The sequence below is a fragment of the Ursus arctos genome, unplaced genomic scaffold (assembly GCF_023065955.2).
Source record: "Ursus arctos isolate Adak ecotype North America unplaced genomic scaffold, UrsArc2.0 scaffold_27, whole genome shotgun sequence".
Lineage (NCBI taxonomy): Eukaryota > Metazoa > Chordata > Mammalia > Carnivora > Ursidae > Ursus > Ursus arctos.
This window is the reverse complement of record NW_026622952.1, coordinates 2288945-2304407: the sequence shown is the minus strand read 5'-3', so window position 1 is coordinate 2304407 and position 15463 is coordinate 2288945.

Here is a 15463-nt window from a genome sequence, read left to right as displayed (position 1 = left end):
GCCAGCCTTTGCCTTTGTACCCAAATGTACGCCCGCAGAATCATTCTCACTTTTTCTTGAAGGCTAACGTGCCGAGTGACTATCAGCCATTCCCAGCCTGCGAAGTTTTGGAAGTCCAACAGACATCTCTTTTCATCCTCTCTCTGCCCCTTTCAGTCCAAGCTGGTTTTTGTGATATTCTCAAAAATTGTGTGGGTCTCCTGTGTATGTTCTGAGAATCCATACCATTAGACAAAAGGTCCACAGCTCTTTCTTAGGCAACCCCATCTCTATTCCTGGCTTCTGCCGAGATGATTGAGTGGGTCTCTGAGCCACACACATAATCTCGTCAGCAACAGGTTGTCCAGCTGCACCCTTGACCTACTCTGCAGAGGACGCTTTCCCAACAGTGCATTTCTTAATTTTAGTGTCTTTTGCAATCTGGATAGGCTGAAAACCTTGAAAATCATCAAGCGCTGGGTTTTTGGGGTTTTTTTTTACAGTCCTTTCTTCATTTCCTTCCTTTTCGCATTTTACTCTGAACAGCAAGGAGAAATCAGGCCGCACCTTCAACACTTTGCTTGGAAATCTGAGCAGCTAACAGCCAGGTTCGTTGCCTGCAAGTTTTACTTTCCGTAATGGCAGAACACAGTTCAGCCAAGTAACATATTTCTACCAACGTTCTGTTGATAATGATACATGTACTCTCTGAGATGATAGAAGCTTTATCTACCGTGATCCTCACTTTCTGAGCCCTCATCAATGTCTTTAATGTCCTTTTTTTTTTTTTAAGAGAGAGAGCACACATGCGCGTGAGCAGGGGCTGAGGATAGAGAATCTTTTTTTTTTTAAGTTACACCAAAATAAGCAGCTGCTATAGATTTTATTTTTTATTTTTTGCAATCATCTGAAAAAGTTTATTCTTTTTCATTTTACAATGAAAAAATTCTTCCAAATCTTATGAGCAACCATCTCAATCAGTAAATGTAATGGGCCATTTAATTTTTTTTATGTTCAGTTAGTCACTGAATAGTACATCATTAGTTTTTGATATAGTGCTCAATGATTCATTAGTTGTGTATAACACCCAGTGCTCATCACATCACACGCCCTCCTTAATACCCATCACCCTCTTAGGGGCGCCTGGGTGGCACAGTCGTTAAACGTCTGCCTCCGGCTCAGGGCGTGATCCCAGCGTTCTGGGATCGAGCCCCGCATCAGGCTCGTCCACTGGGAGCTTGCTTCTTCCTCTCCCACTCCCCCTGCTTGTGTTCCCTCTCTCGCTGGCTGTCTCTGTCAAATAAATAAAATCTTAAAAAAAAAAAAATACCCATCACCCTCTTACCCCATTGCCCCACCCCCCCTCCCCTCTGAAACCCTCAGTTTGTTTCCAAGGGTCCATAGTCTCTCATGGTTCATCTCCCACTCTGATCTCTCCCCCTTCAGATTTCCTTCCCTTCCTCTACGGTCCTCCGTGCTATTGCTTATGTTCCACCTATAAGTGAAACCACATGATAATTATCTTTTTCTGCTTGCCTTATTTCACTTAGCATAATCCCCTCCAGTTCCATCCATGTCATGCAGATGTTGGGTATTCATCCTTTCTGATGGCTGAGTAACATTCCATTGTATATATGAAGCACATCTTTATCCATTTGTCTGTTGAAGGGCATCTCGGCTCCTTCCACAGTTTGACTATTGTAGACACTGCTGCTATGAAATTGGGTGCATGTGCCCCTTCTTTTCACTACATCTGTATCTTTGGGGTAAATACCTAGTAGTGCAATCTCTGGGTCGTAGGGTAGTTCTATTTTTATGGGGCTCCATGCTCAACGCAGAGTCTGCTTGAGATTCTCTTCCTCTTCCTCTGCCCCTCCCCCTGCTCAGGCTCTGTCTCTCTAAAAAAATAAACAAGCAAAATCTTTAAAACAAACAAAACTAGATACCATATGAGTCAGCAATCACTCCTGGCATTTATCCTAGAGAAATAAAATCGTATATTCATACAAAAAGCTGTTTGTTGCAGCTTTATTTTTAATAATCTAAACCTGGAAGCAAAATTTCCTCCAATAGGTGAATGGTTAAACAAACTGTGATAGATCCATAGCGTGGAGTAGCACTTGGCATGAAAAGGCATGCAACAACTCAGATGGACTCAAGGGTGTTCTACTGAGTGGAAAAAAGCGAATTTTCCAATGTCATACACAATCTGGTTCCATTTATCTGACATTCTCAAAATGATTATTATAGAGATGGAGAATAAAGAGAAATTAGTAATTTCCAGGGATTAGGAATCTTGGTGGGGAGAACGGTGGGTGTTTAAAGGGATAACATGAGGGAGACCTGTATGGTGATAAGACAGTTCTGTATCTCGATTCCGGTGGAGTTACACAAATCACACGTGATAAAATGGCATCGAACTATATGCACACACTGAACCAGTGTCACTTACCTGCTTTTAATATTGTAGCATTGTTACATAAGATGTAACCACTGAGAAAAACCAGGTGAAGGGGATATGGGACCTCTCTATAGAATATTTGCAACTTCCTGTACATCTGTAATTATTTGTAACTTCTGGTGAGTCTATAATTATTTTTTTTTGAAGTTAAGAAAGAAACAAGAATAAAGAAATCCCTAGAGGTAGAAACCCAGTTTTTTGGATGGGTATTAGGGTTGGGGGCTGAGAGAGGGGAAGAGAGGAAGTGTGGACAATAGACGGTACGAGCGGAAATGGAAAGGATGTGGCAAATGTGAGTGACATGAACATCTAGTAATATATTCTATGTATATAATAAGTGCTTAGTGCAAATCGACAATAATCTATTTGCTAGTCAGCAATGCTAATTTTATCTTTACCCTTTTCTTCTGGACCTGTCCTGATGAATAAATTAGGTAGCAACTCCTTTTCCCTCTATGTCATCTCGACTCCGATTTCAGGAAGATTCAAATATTTAAATAAAGATATTATGGCATATAATTTGATGTCCTCATTGATAGAATTTCCTAGAAAACTGTTGTTCAGCAGAACTTTGTGTGATGATGAGAATGTTCTAGTCTGCACTGTCCTGTAGGTAGCTACAAATCACATATGACTGTTGAGCATTTAAAATGTGGCTATGGCAACTAAGGAACTGAATTTTTATTTTATTTAATTTCATTTTGTAGCTACTATATTGGACAGAGCGGTTTGGGAAGAAAACACTGTCTTTACAAGATGTGTTTGGAACAGGACAAGCGTTTACGAATTGGTTAATATATGCCAGGCAATGAACTAACTTGACTTGAAATGCGTGTTTCATCAACTCTACCACACATTTGTTCTCAGTGGGATATGTCTTTAATCAATGGCAGGTCACAGTATAGGGGGGGTCAGGCGGCAGTTGTATCAGTTGTAATTACAGATGCGAACTTAGTCATAGGTGTCACTCAGCGGAGCTGTATTCATTTGGCACCATGCATGCTGAGTTTAATTGCCTTCAAAATCTCTTCAGAAATATTACCCTTTCGGTGTGATTTGAGACAGAAATTAATTGTGTACCCAGAAAGGCCAAAACAGAGCAGTGAGCATAAATCTGATATTGGTCATATAAATACTCTTGAGATATGACCATAATTCCATATTTTCTTTCAAAGTAACAGCCAAATGCTTATGGGTCCTAAGAAAGGAATATACCTAGAAGTAGGTGAGGCTGTCCGTTTGTCACTGAAATACAAGCAAAAGAATTGTTTATCTCATGTCAAGCAACTGAAGGCAAGAGAAATTGCCAAGTGCTTCAGAACAACTAGAAAAATTCAAAGCAACATGAGGCTGGTGTGACTAATCCATTTGTCATCCAGGATCATAGTTAAGACATTGTGCCATAGATGGGACGCCCGGGTGGTTCAGTCGATTAAGCGTCTGCCTTCAGCTCAGGTCATGACCCCAGGGTCCTGGGATCAAGTCCTGCATCCGGCTCCTTGCTCAGTGAGGAGCCTGCTTCTCCCTCTGCCTGCCGCTCCCCCTGCTTGTGCTCACTCTCTGACAAATAAATAAATAAAATCTTAAAAAGATAAAAAGACATTATGCTATAGTTTAATTGATAGCCTTTTTTTTCCTTAGTGGTACGTAAAATGATGGTGTTTCTTACAATTCAATGGATTTAAGACTGTTAAAAATACAGTCTCTGATAGTCCTCCCAATTCTAATGAGGTAAGTGCTATCATTATCTTCATTTCATCCACAAGGAAACTGAGGCATGGAGAGGTTTAATAAGGTTAAATTAATTCTGACCTTCTTGAGAAGGCTAAGACAGGTCTCAAAAGTGACTCTTTTTCCTTGAGGTGTTGGCTGTAGGAGTGGGCAGAAGTCCGATTTTTCTCAACACAAACTGACTCGCGGTTTGTTGGAATGATGTTCAGTGACTGCTAACTAACGTCAGGAGATTCAGAGCTTTTTAAAAAACTTGTTCTATGACAATTTGACAAATATGCAAATACAGACAAAGTAGTGTAATAAACTTCTTTATTCTATTCACCCAGATTCAAATTTATCGATACATGGACAATCATATTATTTCCTCACCAGCTGCTCTATTAATGAAGAAAATCTCAGACATCATGACATTTCACCCATATTTAGCATGTACCTCCAGAAGTTTAGCCCCTTTCTTGTTTTCAGCATAATTACAATACTATTATCAGAATTCTTTCATTCAGGGTCCAATCAAGGGAATGAAACTACACAGCAGATTTAACAAGGAAAGTTTAATATAACAGGGAATTGGCTTTTTTTTAATTAGTTTTTTTTTAAGATTTTATTTATTTATTTGACAGAGATAGAGACAGCCAGCAAGAGAGGGAACACAAGCAGGGGGAGTGGGAGAGGAAGAAGCAGGCTCATAGCAGAGGAACCTGATGTGGGGCTCGATCCCATAACGCCGGGATCACGCCCTGAGCCGAAGGCAGACGCTTAACCGCTGTGCCACCCAGGCGCCCCAGGGAATTGGCTTCTTAACCGACTGACCTACCCAGATGCCCCTCTCCCTTTTTTAGAAGATTTTATTGAATCTTAAAGATTTTATTGAAGCCCATTATAGAGTTGGCTTCTAACAGGTGAAGAAAACTAAGAATGCAGGAATAGCAGAAAAAGAGAGTAGCCACAACCCCAGTGGCTGAAAAAGCCCCACTCCACCCCCCACCCCCAGGCCCAGATCCAGACATCATCAGAGAGGGTGTGGCTGTGGCTTACCACTGCAAGAAGGGAAAGCTTGGTGCTGAGTTGGCCAACCTCACTGGGCAGCTGCCCCCCGGGGCGCTGGGGAAAGCTGTCCGCTGGGAGGTGCTGCACCACACAACTCACTGAGAAACTGCCAACAGGGGTGCTTTGGCACCTTTGGGGTGCCAGAGGAATCTTCCTGCTCATTGCCACACACGCTAGGAGCGGCCAGTAGGAGCCCACGGGAACCAGGAAGAAGAGCCCTTTCTTCTTCCGGTGTTCTAATGTTCCTTACGACAGAGTTTAAAATTGTGCCCGTCGGCGAGGGAGAGACGTCCCAGCAGCAAAAACAAGACAATGAAGAATGGATTTGGAATTAAGAGGCACTAGGTTGGTAATCAGCACAGTCCTCTCCCTGACTAATCAACTTCCATGTGCATCTTTCTCCATACATTAAACCTCCAGGCAAAAACTAAACGACTCTATGTTTACACCTAAGATACAGCTACACTTCAGAAAAATGAAAATCTCTCACCTTTCCCCCAAATCAAAAGATACACAGACCCAATAATCACCGTATCTATCACTAGCCATATAAATTGCTCCCCAAATGCCATCACCCTAAGTTATACACTTTATCTTCAACAACTTGTATGTAAACTAATATTGGGAAGGAGAGAGAAGAAGAAAATGGGTAGCGTGTGCAAATAAGCACACACATGGAATAAGATAAGCAGAGAGAAAATACACAGAGTTCCTGCAGTCCTCGTTTCTATAAGTAGTATCTGTCTCTTCCGTGAGCCTGGAACTGATAGCTACAGGTTTATTTTCCCTCTCCTCATCCCATATTTCCCCTGCCCTCAGCCTCAGCCTCAGCTAGTCAGGATTCTTTGTCAGGTGTAATGATCCTGAAGGATCCAAGTCCAAAATTGTACAGACTTTTTTTTTTTGCTGTAATTTTGCATTAATTTTAACTATTGCATATGAAATGTGTCAAAAGAAGCCCCAGAAAATCTCCTGGCTCCAGACATAGTCCTCACTACCCTGATTGCGTAGCAGCAACTCAATTTCTCCTTGGCAATCAAGATCAATCATTCTAATCAGTAGTAACCTTTTCTTGCCTTTTGGCTCAGTGGCATAGGAATCCAAAATGGCCAGGTAGCAACCTCATGTCCCAATTCAATGGAATCATTGTGGTGCTGCTGGTTGAAGTATTTCCCCTCCTTGGGCACTAAGAGCTCCAGACAAGCGGAGATCAAGATTGCCAGCGTGGGAAGCCAAAATTTTGCAAGGGGGTTTTTGTATATGCAGTGAAAGAAGTCCCTCCTACTTTTCACCCTTTGAATCCCAGACCTATTCATTCTCACTATAAGGAGATAACATCATATAATGCTTTCTGATTCAATGTACAGACTGCATCCTGCAAGACAGAACTCCATCTTTCCAGGATGTTGTGGCCCAACTGGCATTGAAACCATGTCTTTATCAAGCTATTCCAATTTCAGTTATCCCGGCCACTTTTGGATGATAGGGTATATGGCTGCACTTCCTTTGCTGTGATCCGAATTCTTTGATCAGAAGCAATGCTTTAGGATTGCGGATCTGTAAGTCCACAGACGGTGATGCAAGCAGAAGCAGACAGGGAAGGCAAGTCCGTGTCCAGACTATGTATCTATTCCAGCGAGGAATGGTGATAAGGATGAACATCTGCTCCTTCTAATGTCATCAAACTGCCATTAGTCGGCTGCCTTGCTTCCCAGCGTGGTCGTGCCGTACTGGGGGCTAGTTGTAGTCTCTGTTGGCATGTTAACTGGAGCATTATCCCAGTCAGCCTTGGTAAGAGGAAGGTGAGCCTCATCGTTGAGCCTGTGCATAGCCTCCATCCCTGTCACCACAGCCACTGTGTTCATAGCCTACTGAGCAAACAGTGAGATGATGGGGCAAAAAGACTGATACCACTCACCATGTAATTTTGTCCGCCGTATTATCAAGAGCCTCCTATACAGAGGCTATCCTTTCATGGGCATGCACGTGAGACACAAATCATCTTCAGTCTGCGTCCATTGTGAGAGGTTCATCCACATGCCTCTTCTCTGGACTTCCTTGCTGGCAATCTTCCAACCCTATTCTCTACAAGTTCCTGATCATCCAGCCAATCTGTTAGTAACAGCCCACGAATCAGACTGGATCCATACTTCTAGCCGTCTCTTATTCCAGACAAAGAGAAAAACCTGTACTGTTCCCAATTCTGCCCACCAAGAGGATTTTCCTGTGCTACTGTGCTTCCGAGCTCCCCTGAGTGGGGGGTAGTGCTGTAGTTGTTTTCTTTTGGGGGGCACCGGCATGTCACGTAGAGCCACCAATAAACCAGGCTGCAATTTTTCTTCTACAGGTAACTCGCCATGAAGGACATCATCCGCATGCCACAGACATGGACTGAGAGATAGGACACGAGCAACATCAGTGCTAAAGGGCTGAAGGGGCCTGAGCCACCCGCTCATGCAACTCACTCACCCCTTTTGGATCTTCTTCCAAGTACCCTTAGCACCAAAGAGGACAAGTATTCCGACTCTATCGCCATACATCTCTTTTGCCTCTTTGAACTTCCTATATTGTCACTGAAGTCATTTTTTCAATGTTTTATTTCTATAGTTTCTTTTTCGTTGGTTGTTGCTGGTAGAGAAGAACTAATGTTTGTAAGTCAATCATGTATCTGGGAACCGTACTGAAATTTTATTAGTTCTAATATTTTATCTTAATTCTATTGTGTTATCTGTATGGATTACTCTTAGCTGCAGATAATTATGGTGTTGTCTTTTCTAATACTAATGCCTTTACTGTTTGCACAATTGTGGGAATAGCGGACATCCTTGCCCTCTTTTGAGACTAAAGTTTCTCTGTCAGAAATTATTTCTTTAAAGATTTATTTATTTAATTGAGAAAGAGAGAGGACGAGCCGGGGGAGCGGCTGAGGGAGAGGGACAGCAGAATCCCAGGACCCCGAGATCATGACCTGAGCTGAAGTCAGATGCTCAACTGACTAAACCACCAGGTGACCCTCTCTGTCAAAAATGATGTTTACTGTTGGCTTCTGACAGAGTCTATATGAAGTAAAGTATATTTTCTACTATTTTCTGTTTTCTGAGCCCTTTTAAAATCACAAACTGGAGGGCACCTGGCTGGGTCAGTTGGAAGAGCACGCAACTCTTGATCTCCAGGTCATGGGTTCAAGCTCCACGTCTGGGTGTAGAGATTACTTAAAAAAAAACATATTAAATCAAATCACAAATTGTTTTGAACTTTATCAAACACTTTTCATTTGTATACTGAGGTAATCATGTGATGTATTTTTTCCTCCCTCCTATTATTGTGAGGAATCGTGTTAGATTTTTCTGGTGTTAAACTGTTCTTGCATTGATAGAATGAACTCTATGTGCCCATGATTTTTAAATAGATCTTATTTTTTAAAGATTTTATTTATTTATTTGAAAGAGAGAATGAACAGGGGGAGGGGCAGAAGGAGAGAGGGAGAAAGAGACTCCCCACTGAGCAGGGAACCTGACATGGAGCTGGATCCCAGGACCCTGAGAACATGACCTGAGCCAAAGACAGACACTTAATAACTGAGCCCCAGTAGAGTTTATTATTTTAAAGCAGTTTTAGAATCACAGCGAAATTGTGTAGAAGGTACAGAGATTTCCCACACACCCCATGCTCTCACAAGTTCATAGCCTTCCCCACCATCCACATCCCCCACCAGAGTGGTACATTATTTTCAACTCGTGAACCTACATGGACATTTCATTATCATCCAGAGTCCATAGTTTACATTCAAGTTCACCTTTGTGTTGCACATTCTGTGGGTTCGGACAAATTTATAATGACATGTATCCACGATTATAGGATCACGCAGAACAGTTTCACTGCTCTACAATTGTTTGTTTTTAAATTCAGTCACTTGGGGTGCCTGGGTGGTTCAGTCAGTTAAGCGTCCAACTCTTGATTTCAGCTCAGGTTATGAGATTGAGCCCTGAGTCGGGCCCCACACTGGGCGTGGAGCCTGCTTAAGATTCTCTCTCTCTGAGGCGCCTGGGTGGCTCAGCGGTTAAGCCTCTGCCTTCAGCTCAGGGCATGATCCTGGAGTCCTAGGATCGAGTCCCACATCAGCCTCCTCTGCTGGGAGCCTGCTTCTTCCTCTCCCACTCCCCCTGCTTGTGTTTCCTCTCTCGCGGTGTCTCTCTCTGTCAAATAAATAAAATCTTTAAAAAAAAAAAAAGGCAGAACAGGCTTTCTTTCTGCTGGGCTCTGTCAAATAAATAAATAAAATCTTTAAAAAAAAAAGATTCTCTCTCTCCTTCTCCCTCTGCTCCTCTCCCCACTCGCATGCTCTCTGACTCTAAAATAAAATAAAATAAAAAATAAAAAAATTTAAAAATTCAATTACTTAATATTTTATTTGAGATGTTTACATTTATTTTTATATTGGAAATGGGCCTATACTTTTCTCAGGGGCACTCAAAATAGAATATGTATTCTATGAAACTGAAGGGAAATGTTGACTTTTCCATGGCTGGTGCTCATGGCCTTACTACCCTCTTTATGTTGACGGCTACATTTATATCCCTAAACTTCAAATATGTAGATTTACCTCTGTGGTGAACATACCGAAATACCTCAAAAATACTGAATTTATTCTCTCCCTGTCCCCCAAACCTGTTATTTGTATTTTTGTGAGCTCGGGTAATGACACTGCCATCCACCAAGTCCTAGAAGGCAGAGATCATGCTAGACTCTTCCTCGCTCTTCTCATCTAAGACCTGCCTATTTTTCACCTCTTAATTTTCAAACGTTTTCCTCTCATGCTCTCCTGCCTCAGGTTTTTAAATAGTCTCCTAAAATCTCCCACTTAGCAAAAATGTATCCTCTGCAGCGCTGTTAGAGTGAAAATTGGAAAATGTCACTTGGCTGCTTGAAACCCCCTGTGACTCTACAGCACCAAAGACCAATGACAGTCTCCACGGTCCAGCAGACATTGACACTCATCTTGACTTCCAACCTCATACGCTACCAACTTCGGGGCAGTATTCTATTTTCCTAATACACACCATACTGTTTCTTCTCTGTGAAAAGGTTTTTTTACATGTCTCACCTCATCTCATCCTGTTCATCCTCGTCCGTGGCTCTTCCTGTTTCTCTCAGTTGATTCTGTGACCTCTCCCTGACCTCTACACTAGCTGCACCTCCCCCCACACCCTGCTACACACACACACACACACACACACACACATACACACAAGGAGTTCTCTAATCTAGCCTTACTCCCAAAGCAATTTATTCTTGCCTCATAGTTTTATTTCTTTTTTTTTAAGATTTTATTTATTTATTTGAGAGCGAGAGCATGAGCGGGAGCAAGGAGATGGAGAGAGAAGCAGGCTCCCCACTAAGCAGGGAGCCCAGCGCAGGGCTGGATCCCAGGACCCTGGGATCATGACCTGAGCCAAAGGTCGGTGCTTAACTGACTGAGCCACCCAGGCATCCCTCCCACCTCCTGTTTTTAAACACCATACAGATGCTGATGGTTTCTAATTATACCTCCAGCTCAGACCTCTCTCCTAAACCCCAGGATAATATATCCCACTGTCAACTGGATATACATCACACATTCCAAAAATCAACTCCTGATTTTTCCCTCCCAAACTTTTCTTTGTAGTCTTCCTAACGTCTTGAATGACAGCTCTGTTCTTCCAGTTACTTAGTTAAATAACCATGGATTCACCCTGACTACTCTCTTTCTCATACCCCACATCCAATGTATCCAATGAATCCTGGTAGTTCAACCTTCAGAATATACCCAGAACTTGAATATTTCCCATTTCCTTCAGTATCACCTTCTGCTCTCACTTTGCTACCACCACTCTGACCCCCTCTCTGTCCACGGGGCATGCTGCCCGCTCCTTGGTACCATCATCTGCTACTCTCGTCCTTGCTCACTCTGGACCACCCACACTATCTTCCTCACTTATCCTCTATGAAAGAAAAAGACTTCATTTCAAATTGGGTTTTGTTGGTATCACCCTTTGTTGAAACGGTCATGTAATCTGTGCCAATCTGCCTAGAACGTTTTAGCTTCAGCCTCGGAGGTGACACTAACATTTTCCTCTGCCTGGATCACTCTCTCCTGCAGAGAGCCTCATGGCTCCTTTCCTCTCGGTTTACATCTCTGTTCATATGCAGCCATATCAGAGAGGCCTTCCCAAGCCATCCTCCATGCTGGCACCCATCTCCTACCCCACCACCCAGGCGGCTGTCCCTGTACCTCTGTTATCTTGACTTATTTCTTCTTATGCACTGTCACCACCTGATACATTTATTTGTCCCTCCATACATCCATTAAAAAACTCCACGAGATCAGACTTGGTCTGTTCATTGCTGTATACACAGCACCCAGAGTAGGGCAGGGCACTTGGTAGGGGTTCAATAAATGTTTATTGATTGAATGAGTACTTCTAGCTCACACATATTTTGTCAGAAGTACCTAGCACTATCTCTTGAAAGGGTTTAGGCTTTTGAAATCCTGAAAGGAGAGACTAGGGGCTTTCAGCTCTGTCTCTTCTTTTGTGTGTGTGTCTTATTTTTTATTAGTATTTTATTTTATTATTATTTTTCATTTAGCTCTGTCTCTTCTTTATGCTGAGGAAGTGAAACAAGTAAAAATATTTGCTTGGGATGGGTAGAAGGGAGGAGAACACTGACAGTTCATATTTCAAAAAAATGATCACCCAAGGCAGTTCTTACTTCTCATTTCCCCCCGAGTCCACAGGCTTGTGGGTTCTAAAGTAGAGAATGGTTTTTGGAGGTTTGTTTTTTTTTTAAAGCCAAAACATTATTTCTGTGTGGAAATTTGAGGTCTGTTATCACTTGATTTACTCCATCACCCCCAACCAGCTTTGGTTCACTCCCTTGTATTATGTGTGAATCTTTCCGGTTTTCACAACAGGTAGTGTGGCTTAATATAACTTTTAATCCTTCTTTCTCCTTTTCCCTACTATGCTCAATCTCATTCAATAAATGTTTACTTAGAAAAAATGTTACCCAGTTAGGAGCCCTTAAACAGTGCTCAGTGTTATTTTCCAAATAAGGTTTTGTTAGTGACATATCTAAGGGTGCATATCTTAGGATGGACCAACTTGTCTCAGTTTGCCCTGAACTTTCTTGGTTTTAGCCCTGAAGTTCCGTATCCCAGGAAGCCCCTCAGTCCCTGCCAAGCTGGGCAGTTAGCCACCCTACATCATGATGTGTCAATATCCTCTGTAATTTAAAGTATTTGATAGTTCAGCAAAATTGCAATTTAGGATATTCATTCACTATGTATTTATTGAGCCCCTACTCTGCTGGAGCTTGCAATCCACATTAGGGGAGGAAAAACAGAGCAGAGAGAAGATAATAGGCAAGTAACCATGTGTAAATTTCAAATCATTTTCATGGAATGGAATAGTTCCACAGTAATAGAAAGGGCCTGGTTGCTGCTCAGGAATGTGACAAGGATGTGACCACTTGGCTGGGAATTGAATGTTGGGAAGGCAGCCAGGCAAAGCCCTGAACAACGAGAAAAGAGCTCTGAAGGTACATGTGTGTGCTACATAATGATATGTGTTCACTAACAAACGGAAAAGCGGTGAGAACTAAACTAGGAAAGTTGGAAGGAGATAAATCACATTAGGCTTTGTGGGCCATTGGAAGGAATTTGGAATTTATTCTAAGTGCAGTGAAAGCGTATTTAAGTAAATGAATGACATGCTGATATACATTTTTAAAAGACTACTTTTGTCTTGTTTGGAGAATGGCCTGCCAGGGACAAGAGCAGAACCAGGAAGCCCACTGAGGAGGCTAGGGCAGCAATCAGGGAGTGAGATCATGGTAGACTGGACTAGAGTAGTGGCAGTAGAGGGGGTGAGAGGTCATCCAATTCAGAGCGCGAATTCTGGAGACAGAACAGACAAGACTTGGCAGATTGGATGTGGGTTGTGAAAAGAGCCATTAAGAATGGCTCTTAGAGTTTTGACCTGATGGCAGGGTGGATTAAAATGTCATTAACTGAATTGGGGAAAAGTTCAGGAGAAGTTAGTGGGGCAAAAATCAAGAGTTCTTTAGGACATTTACTAGTGAGATGCTTACTATGGATGAATACAGACAGCCAGCAGGCAGTCTGATATATGAGAGTGGAACTCAAGGGAGAGGTCAGCGCTAGAAATACAAATTTAGGAGTCTTCAAGCTGGCATGGCATTTTAAAAGGTGAAACCCAACAGAGTGGAAAAGCTGGTTAGAGGAGCAAAGCCTGAGGCACTTTCTCAGAAAAGCTGGAGAGTGGAGGAGGAGTGAGAACCAGCACAAACACGCAGAACAAAAACTTGAGAAGGAGTGGGTATGAAGGAAGGAGGAAAACACAGAGCATGTGCTATCTTAGAAGCCAATTAAAAACAAAGTATTTCAAGAAGAGAGGGGTTAAAGTTTGTTGCTGGTTGGTCCAAGAAGATGAGGACAGGGAATTGATCACTTCCCTTGGATTCTCTGGCACTGATTTTTAAAAAGTATAATCCTCATATGCACTACCCATATAAAATGAGTATTTTTTTACTCATATAAAAATGGCATAATACTCATATAAAACACTCACAATGCTTATTTAAAAAATGATCCTACAGTTCCCTAAAGTTGTAACTTTCATTTTTCAAAAACGAATAAAAACCTTTCTTTCTTTCTTTCTTTCTTTCTTTTTTTTTTCTTTTTTTTTTTTTTTGGAGAGAGAGAGCATCCCAGGCAGGCTCCCCACTCACCCAGGGGAGAGCCCGACTTGGGGCTTGATCCTGAAATCACGACCTGAGATGAAATCAAGAGTCAGGTGTTCAACTGACTGAGTCACCCAGGTGCCCCGGAATTAAAACTTTTTTTTTTTTAATTTAATGAGGGATGATCATTCTTCAGACCATAATAATATGAACATAGCATGGAATAAGGATTGGGTAGGAAAAAAGCTGAACTGAGAAAAATACTAAGACAGCTCATATATCTAAACAAAGGTGGGACTCAAGGTGTTAAGAAACTGTGTTAAAAATTTAGGCAAGGTATAGGGGCGCCTGGGTGGCACAGCGGTTAAGCGTCTGCCTTCGGCTCAGGGCGTGAAACCTGGCGTTCTGGGATCGAGTCCCACATCAGGCTCCTCCGCTATGAGCCTGCTTCTCCCGCTCCCCCTGCTTGTGTTCCCTCTCTCGCTGGCTGTCTCTATCTCTGTTGAATAAATAAATAAAATCTTAAAAAAAAAATTAGGCAAGGTACAAGTTGGGAAGATACAAATATTTACAAAAAATATACAAATACAATATACAAAAAAGGATTAGTATTTATATATATAAAAGAGCTAACAAATTAACAGCGGACAACTACCCCTAATGAAACACGAACGAAAGATATACAGATAGGAAGTTCATAAAAGAAGAAATACAAATATCCAATAAGCATAACTTAAGATGTACACATTGCCAATCAAAGAAATTACTTGTATCTAAAGCATTATTCCATTATTGAAAAATAATGGTAATTTTTAAAGAACTGGCTTACAAGACTAGAAGCATATGTTACAAAAAATTAATCATGATTAAGCTGGATGGTGAGATAATCGATTTTTTCTCCATTTCTACATTTTTCAAATATTTCTACAACACTCATGCATCATTTTGTAATAAGCTTTTAATTTTATTTACATACAAAACGATTGCCTGGAAGTGGCAGTTCAGTATGAACCCAGGAGATACACTTGTAAAATAAAATATTGCTGATGTCACATTTCCATCTTTTTAAATTTTATTTTAAAGTAATCTCTACATCCAACATGGGGCCCGAACTTACAACCCCCAGATCAAGATCTAGTGATAATGCTCACAGTCACCGACTGAGGCAGGTAGGCACCCAGGTCATCCATCATGTTTTAACGACAGTTTTATTGTTCATTATCTAGGTTAAGCACTTTTCCCCTTCCTACTGTTTTTTTTTTTTTTTCCGCTTTAGCTCCTACCGCAAAAAGCAGGGGAATAAAAAATAAAATACCTTTGACATTGGTTGGCATATCTGCTAAAAATTTTAGTATAGGAGGCTCTCCTATAATTGGCATATATCCTTCTCTGCTCCTGCCTGCACCCGAGGTAGGGAACTCCACTGCACAGTGCATTGGCACTACATTCTTACAGAAAGCTTGGACAGTTAAGTACGATGCCGGTGTTCCCCTCTTATCA